The sequence below is a fragment of the Peromyscus leucopus genome, chromosome 3 (assembly GCF_004664715.2).
Source record: "Peromyscus leucopus breed LL Stock chromosome 3, UCI_PerLeu_2.1, whole genome shotgun sequence".
Taxonomy (NCBI): domain Eukaryota; kingdom Metazoa; phylum Chordata; class Mammalia; order Rodentia; family Cricetidae; genus Peromyscus; species Peromyscus leucopus.
The window spans coordinates 19531818-19540071 of NC_051065.1; positions in this window are offsets into that span (position 1 = coordinate 19531818).

The following is an 8254-nucleotide window of genomic DNA, read 5'->3' on the forward strand; positions in this document are numbered from 1 at the left end:
CTTACTGTCTAGTCTCATGCAACCAACAACTAGCAATAGTGGTGACAGTTTATAGGTCCTCAGGGCTTTTATGGCCAATTAACTAACTCATAGAGAGGTGGCCCACTTCCAGCCCTCTGATTTTCACCCAACAACTGTATGGCTCCAGGAAATACGCTTCCTATTAGAGTGTCTTTGTTCAGATGCCTTAGTTACTGTTTTTACTGTCCTTCCAGGTGCTTTTCCACAGGATCTAAGGTGCTCAAGGTTTAGCATCATATAATGAAACCTTTTCAGAGCCTACTCATACCATATTGAGGAGACAGGTACCCTGGGATTCTCCTAGGATGCCCTACTCTGGTGGCTTGAATTTGTGTACCCCTTAACCAGGAACATGTGCTTCAGCACATTATCCAATACCACATGGAGAATGCAGCCGTTGGAAATGCCCCTGTGTGTCCTCCACCCCCAAGCAGATGAGCCTCACTTGCATGGCTCAGCATCCACTCCAGGAACCATGCAACCACTCCCCTCTAATTCATCTTTGGATTTATTTTTTTATATGTCTCAGTTTGTACTGTATTCAAAAAGGATACCATATGCTTCTACCGTGCCCTTTCCAAGTTAAGAGGAGCAATATAGCCCTCCCTCTGTTTAGGCCAGTGGTCCTCAACTTGTGGGTCATGACTCCATTTGGGGTCAAATGATCCTTTCACAGGGGTTGCCTAAGACCATCAGAAACACACATACTTATATTACGATTCATAACAGTAGCAAGATTACAGTTATGAGGTAGCAGTGAAAATCATTTATGGTTGGGGTCACCACAACATGGGGAACTGTATTGAAGGGTTGCAGCATTAGGAAGGTTGAGAACCACTGTTTAGGTAGAATATTGTCAATTTGTAGTGCCTCCCAGTCCACTGCCATGTGACAATGGAGATTGCTTTTGGATCTTCTAGCTACTTAATGTGTCTTGAGCACTTAACTCTAAATCCTAGCTTGCATCTAGTCTGCCTTTCTGTATTTCTATTAATTTCATCCTGTATCAGTTGCTTTTAAAAACGTATATATTTATGATTTCTGATGTTTCAGTTATGGCCTGTCCCTAAAACTCTGTCTACTAACTTGATTGTTTTTGCATTGACAGATGAGCATCCTCAAATTAACTTGGTGAAATGGGAAAACAGAAGCCATGATTATCCTTCTCAAACTTGCTATTTCACCCACCCAGTCTTGCCTATCTCACCTTTTCTACCCAACTATCAAAGGGCAGATTGTAAGATCTGCCTAATGTTTTGATTTCTGAAGTAGCCCACCTATTGGGAAACTGTGCGCTCTTCCCTCCATGTCATTGATCCCAGTCTTGACTACTCAGTCTCCATTGCCGTCCCCTTTTCATTAGGAATCTGTTTCCCTTTTCTGATGGCCATTCTTCTTTCACATGTGACCAGGGGAGAACGCATCCCACTCCTAGGCCAGGTTCTGCTGAGTCTTCAGCCAGTCCTGGGAACTCGTTCTCCCTTGGAAATGATTAAGTAAGAGGTGGGCAAATGTAAAGAATGTTGAGCCAGTGAACTAAGGGGGCTGTGATGCTCTGGTGAGGAAGAAACCTGCCGCATACATAGCCTGCCAAAGCCAGCCTCTCCCTCTGGATATAAACACACAAGTGTGGAGCCCTACTTGCCTCAGTCAGCTAGAAAGCAGTTTTAGGTTGGAGGTGAAGCTACTCAAAGAAGCTTGAAAAAACAGGATTCGAGGCAGGTGAGGTGGCTCAGCAGAGAAACACACTTACTACCAAGCCTGAAAAGCTGAATTTGATCTACATAGTAGAAGGAGAGAACCAACTCCTGCAAGTTATCTGCTGATCCCATATGTATGTCCATACATGCACCATGGCACTCACATAATAAATAAATGTAATTTTAAAAAGAACAGGATTAGTGGGTATCTCTGCCTGCCTTATGTCTGGCTTCCTGTACAATGAGTCTGTAATTTTATTTCAGACTCTGAAGTTGGCTGTTTCTGTAGAAACATTTAACCAGCATATTCAGAACCAATGCACACTTATTACTGGTATCCCAGCTAACCATTGCTCACGGGGTCCTACTAAACTGATAACCGAGCTGGTCTGCCTACTACTTTTTTTCTAGTCTATTTTGGAAAATGAGATCTTGTTGAAATTTAGATGTTACCCTTTCCCATAAGCCCCCTCTCCCACAAGGCTGCATTCATCCCCAGTTTGGGTTAATCTACCCACCCTCTCCCACATCCCTCTCCTCTCCCCACTTCAACCTTGAGCAACTTGCATTGCCCTCCCACTTGAGTTGCGGTATCAGGTTTCCGTATGCATTTTCATACACACTTCATTTGACAGTGGAAGCAAGGTAGCTTCTTAACCTACATGACTGCTGGGGAGTCTTATAGCTTTCCTTGGCAAGGATGGTAGGGTCTAGGGAGGACCAAGAGCAGCATTCTGTCAGTACACAGAACCTTAAAAATTCCAGATTCTCTGCCAGGCATGATGGAGTAATCCTGTTATCTCAGGATTCTGGAGGCTGAGGCAGGAGGCTCACAAGTGAAAGGCCGGCCAGGCGACATAGCTAGATAGACCCTGTCTGAAATATGTATGTATATATGTATGGGGTGTGTGTGTGTGTGTTTGTGTGTGTGTGTGTGTGTATTCCAGGTTGTTGTCTTTACCTGAGCTGGCACATCTCCATTGACAGTGTAACTTTGTCCTTTTTGTCTCTTAGTGTTTTTGCTTATAGTATTTGCCCTTTTAGACACATCCTTACATAGAGTGTCCATGTTGGGTCCATCTTTCAATCTTCTTGTCCTCCTTTCTCTTCTCCCAAAAGTAGGCTTATAGATGGGGAGGGAAGTTTTTTGGTTTGTTTTAAAGATGACAAGAGAGAAGAAAAGTGAGGTAGGAAAGAAGAAAACTAATAATCTGTGTAACCAATTTGACAATCAAGTAACCACCGGGGCAACTTGACCTTCATGCCACCTGCGAGGGTATAGATACCACACTTTGCTCGCAGTTACCCCTTCCAAGCAGTCTGAGTACCAGGTAAGGAAACTCCATTGTCACCTGGCGTGGGCTATGTGCAGGAAGAGTGGCCCCTGGCTAAGAGGGGTTCAAAGTTCCAGTTCCTGGCTGTTGGAGGTGAAGGTGTGTGTCTAGAAGGAAAGGACTGGGAAGCAGAGTGGAACACCAACAGCGTGTGCCCCAGGCCTACAGTGTATTTGATTGTCGTCAATACTTACTAGAAAGTGGATTTTGATCATTTTCTAATCACTTTCGAGTCTAATTTTGTAATTTTCTAATTGTCTAAGTTTGACCACTGATCAAATAAATGATGAAGATAGTTTGGCAGACTCCTCATGGAACAGACAATAAGCAGGCACCCTTTGTAACAGATGGCTTTTGTCTGCCCTCTTACCCGCATATATACTCTATGTCCACATACTAAGCCATTTCACACCTAATTGGCTGTGCCTAGACAATTTAAAACTTACATCCTGTCAAAAAAGGTTAGGAAGATCACTAATGACTAAGAAGGTTACTTTTTTGTTTCTGCCATGGTGAAATATTTTTCAGAAAAACCTTCATAACTTTTTACTTTTATTAAAAGATGACATCATTAAAACTCAGTAATGATGAAGTAAATTGAGCATGTGAATCATGTTTAAATTTTCAAGACTAATTTCTAATTTAAGGTAAAACGATAATCTTTTCTCTACATTAGTGTTTGTAAATAAAGATGACTAATGTGCATGCTTGAACCTTTCAAAGCTCACACTGGTTTGTGTTTGGCATGTTATGTGTGAAACCCACAGTGAAGTTCATATCCTCATTTGGGTGATGATATTTCCAAGTAGAGGAGTAGGCCAAGTGTTGACTTATAAGCAAAGCTATACTCTCCTAAGGCTGAGAAAGCCCTCACTACTAGGGACAGAGATAGCGGTCTGCCTTTATGTTATTTCATATTTTTCAATAAGTTCCCCTTTGGTGATTATAAAAGGATATATGCTAAATTATTTGGGCTTTACCAACATACACATCATTTCTCTGAAGCAGGACTGTTAAAAAAATCATACAAAAAGACTAAAAATGATTTAAATGTAAAAGCTAGTGACATGTATTGAAAGGGTTTCTTTATATTTCATAGTTCAATCTGGTAAATAATTATGTCTGGCAAACACATGGTACCTGTGTTTTCATTTAAAACAATATTGTACATATTCTTAGTAATGTGGAGGATTAATTGCTTTTTTAAAAATTAAAGTTAACTTTTGATAAACTTACAATAGCATTTAAGTCAGTTGACTGCATTTCTCTAGAGAAAGCCTTTTCTATTTTCCTTGCTGAAACAAGATTGCTAATCAAATTTCAGGTAAGTCTAGGAGTGGCTAGTCAGGAATTGGATGAGTGGCAGCAAATGCTGCTGCTGGGAGCCAATGGGAGAAGAGGAGGATGAGGGTGGGGCCAGTCTCCCCACCTCTGTTGCAGAAGAGTGCTTTGACCTTTATTTGCTTTAGACGTTGGAATTCAATGTTGGACTTTATTTGAAAAATTGATTCTATTGCCCTTCTTTTCAAGTCTGATAATAGTGATCTAGATTTTCTACGATATTGGCAATTTCTCCTAAATGCCACCAAGTAAGTTAGATTTTACTTTCTGTCCCGATTCAGGGTAGAGCCTTGTCATACTGTGAAAATTATAAACATTTCTTCTGTTAGCCAAGTCTCTGTCATCTGTATGTTTGTGACCGTGATGTTAAACTTAAGAGAACTGAACAGATTTCTAAAGAGTATCTGCCTCCACCATTTCATTTTATAGATGAATCCCAAGTGGTTGTGACCCATCCCCAAGGTCACATTTGGTAGAAGCAAGGACAGGTTCCAGTGCAGGACTTTTCTTACCATTGCACTGAGCCTGTTCTTGTAGAGATCCTATTTTTATCAATTTTGACTAGAGAATGTTTGCTAGATATTAGGAAATATAGGTGGGAGACGGGAAAGCATGAGAACAAATAACACCTATTCAGCAAATACTTAAATACAGTACTGCTTACCGAAGCTCGTCTACATGTGCTTTATTAGAGGTTTGTTAATGCAAGAACGAAGATGTGTCCTGACCTCTAGGGCTAAAACAATGTGTCCAGTAGCATAGTGGACACTGTCTCCATCACGGCCATCAGAGATGCATTGTCCTTTATGTTGATAACACCACTCAGATAATTAACATTGCCACTGACCTTCCTCATTCTTCTCTCAATGCCTTCATTTTTTTCACTGTCTTAGTGGGGTCCCAGATCAAGGTCTCTGTCCACCCTAAAAGGTTGAAGTTAAGTGCTAGACCAGTTAAACTGTTACTTGGGATTTGTGTGTCAAGCAAGAGGATATAAATTTGGGAGAATTCAGAGTTCATGCAGTGCAGACCACTGACTAGGTTCTGGACTCTGGAACCAAGACATCTTGGATCCTATCACTTTAAAGCCTGGCTCTTTAACCTAGTATTGATTCTCATAACTCTCCCCCTTCAAACATACCCCCCTTTTCTTAAGTTAAACAGAATTAGTTCATGTTCCTTGTCACCAGTTAATGCCCATGTCTGCCTAAAAGATTCCACAATTCTTTCGCAGATGTGACAACACCATTGACCAGAGAAGAGTAAGATCTCCTGAAGTTTAGGCTTTCCATCTCAAGCTCTGAGTCATTGTGCCAAGAAAAGATACCCCTAGCCTCCAACAGAGGTTTTCAGTTTTTTGCCGGGCTTGGTATTGGGAGACCTGTTACGCAATAAAGATAATTCCTTTCTCTGCTTTATCTTCTCCCCATTTAGAGACGACTTCCTAAGATGCTGGCCTGGGCCTCTCAGGGCTGTGAAGCACTGTCATCCTGTCCCCAGTGTTCATTTGGAGCTGTAAAGTACCATCGCGCTGGCCCTCTGCTGAGTGCTGTTGACCTTGTTCGCTGATTGCTTTTACTGATTCCCTTCCGTGATTGATGGAACCGACTGGACAGTAATGAAAACAGAGCTGATTCGCTTTATCTTAGCAGGATTAAAGCCTGAAAACAAATCTAATTTTCTTTTATGGGGAAGGGAAGTAGGAACAAAAGATTTTGATCAGTGTCTTAAAGTAACATGAAAGGAAGGCTGGAGGGTTTAATATGGTAAAAGGAAACTTCGTAAAGGAAGGGAAGCTAACTGTTGGGGTCCTAATGGAAGGAGTGGGGACTCTCTAATTTCCTTTTTGACAATAAATGTGTTCACAGTCTAGGCATGGTACATACGCTGGCCCGCATTGCCTCTGGATACATTCATGATCTAAATTGGGGCGGAGTGAGGACAAAAGGGAAATGTAAAATGATAAAATGTAAAGAGGTTAGACTGGAGCATCGCATGGTGTAATTTGAGAGCTTTACCTTTCTAGGGTGCCTCTCCAGGAAAAGGAGAAATGCAGCTTCTGGGGAAGTCAAGGAAAGTTTTGGTTCTTGTAAGTTGCTTTTCTGTCAGCAGTAATGAATGCGAAGTGTTGACTGTTAAACGCTAACATAGTACCAGGCAGTAGTGTTTATAATGCTCTTAAACTTAATTTAAATTTCAACCATTAATAATTGAAAGCCATTTACAGGTTAGACTGTGGTGGGCACTATCACAACAGGATGAACTATTCAAAAATTTCTCTTTTCATTTTTTCCTGTAGGGATGTATCGGTGATTCAGTCACAGGCAGAGCTAGGCTTCAGAATGTCAATGCCATATCATTCCACTCCTATAAACACAGTTTGTGTCAACGATTGATCATTAAGCCCCTGTTTCACACTGCAAAATGGAGATGTGTCAGTCAGAGGCCAAGCTGCCGCCAGCCCATATGATGCCTTGTGTAAATTGGAAAATGCCACCCTGTCCTTCCTCCTGGAAATACGTTGCCTCATGAGCTTGGTAAATGAGAGCCAGACGAGATTGCAGGCCTCCATTTAAAAATACAGGCTACTTGGCTGTACATGGCATCTCTGGTGAGAGTTCTTAAGTTCCCATAACGGAGACCAACCCTAAATATCTAAGACTAACAAAGAATCCCCTGCCAGGATAGTGGAGGATGTAGATCCAGAGGAAAATGAAAACGTGGCAAGCTACTGTGCATCTGACATCAGCATCTTAGTTGACCAGTGTTCAATTCAGGAGCCAGCTGGTCCTCAATGCTGCTGTAATAAACTTGACCTCTTCCATGACATTGCTTGCTCAGAACTTGCCATCTCCAGGTGGTGTTTGATTGCCTGATTCCCATTTGCCCAGAAGCTAGCTGGTGGAGAGGGAGCGTCTGTGCAAAAATGGCAGTGAGGTAGTATTCAGTGCCTCCTAGGAGGGTCACACACTAATTGACTTATCCCCAAAGGGACACAGGGTGCTGTTTGGATGCTGTATAGGTGTGGAGAGGATTGGAGGCCATATAACAGAAACCATAAATGTCTCATAAGTTTTAGGTATTGATACATTTTAAAACTATTATCTAGACCTGGCTCCCTTAAAAGACTGCTCTGAAGATGGATGTAGAAGGTGTTAGAACTAAAGGCACTTCAGTGACCTTTTCTCACCCCGTGTTTTGGTTCTTCATGTCTTCTTCTCTGCACATAGCCATGACAGCAGCAATAGAAAAAGAGGAACCTATTGATTCCGTGAAGTTTCATCATTAAATATCCACAAAGTATTGTGTGAATTTATTACACTCTTTATATAGTCTCTTTAGCCCACCCCAAAGTGAGGATAAAAGACAGTGTTCTCCATAGAAAGAATTGCTCTCAAACAAATATTTACTCCACACACAGTGAAATGTCCTGTTTTCTGTTTGTTGTTTTAGTGCTTTCCATGTGTACAAATAGCAAAGTGGTCCTCACAATTGACAATACTGTCTGTAGGGTGGGATGAGGCTCCGCCCTTAGTCTCCCATAGCACCCAGGGTCTTCTGTGTATCCTGCCCCTGCTGTAGAATACCCCACTCCTAGGGCACAGGCCTCCAGGATGTGAGAGAGTGCGTTAGCCATTCTGCTTGTTGTTTCTTGCTCCTGACTCTACTGATGTTCCAATTAAATGTGATGTTTTCGTGCCCTTGACTTTCCACTGTGTGTCCAATTTCTGGCTCAATGCATAGCTCAGTGGAATTTATCTTCAACATATTGTCATTGTGCATATAATGAAATCATTAATCTACTAGTGTATAGTTTTAGTGGCTTGATGTTTGTAACTGTTCTAATGGTATTTTAAG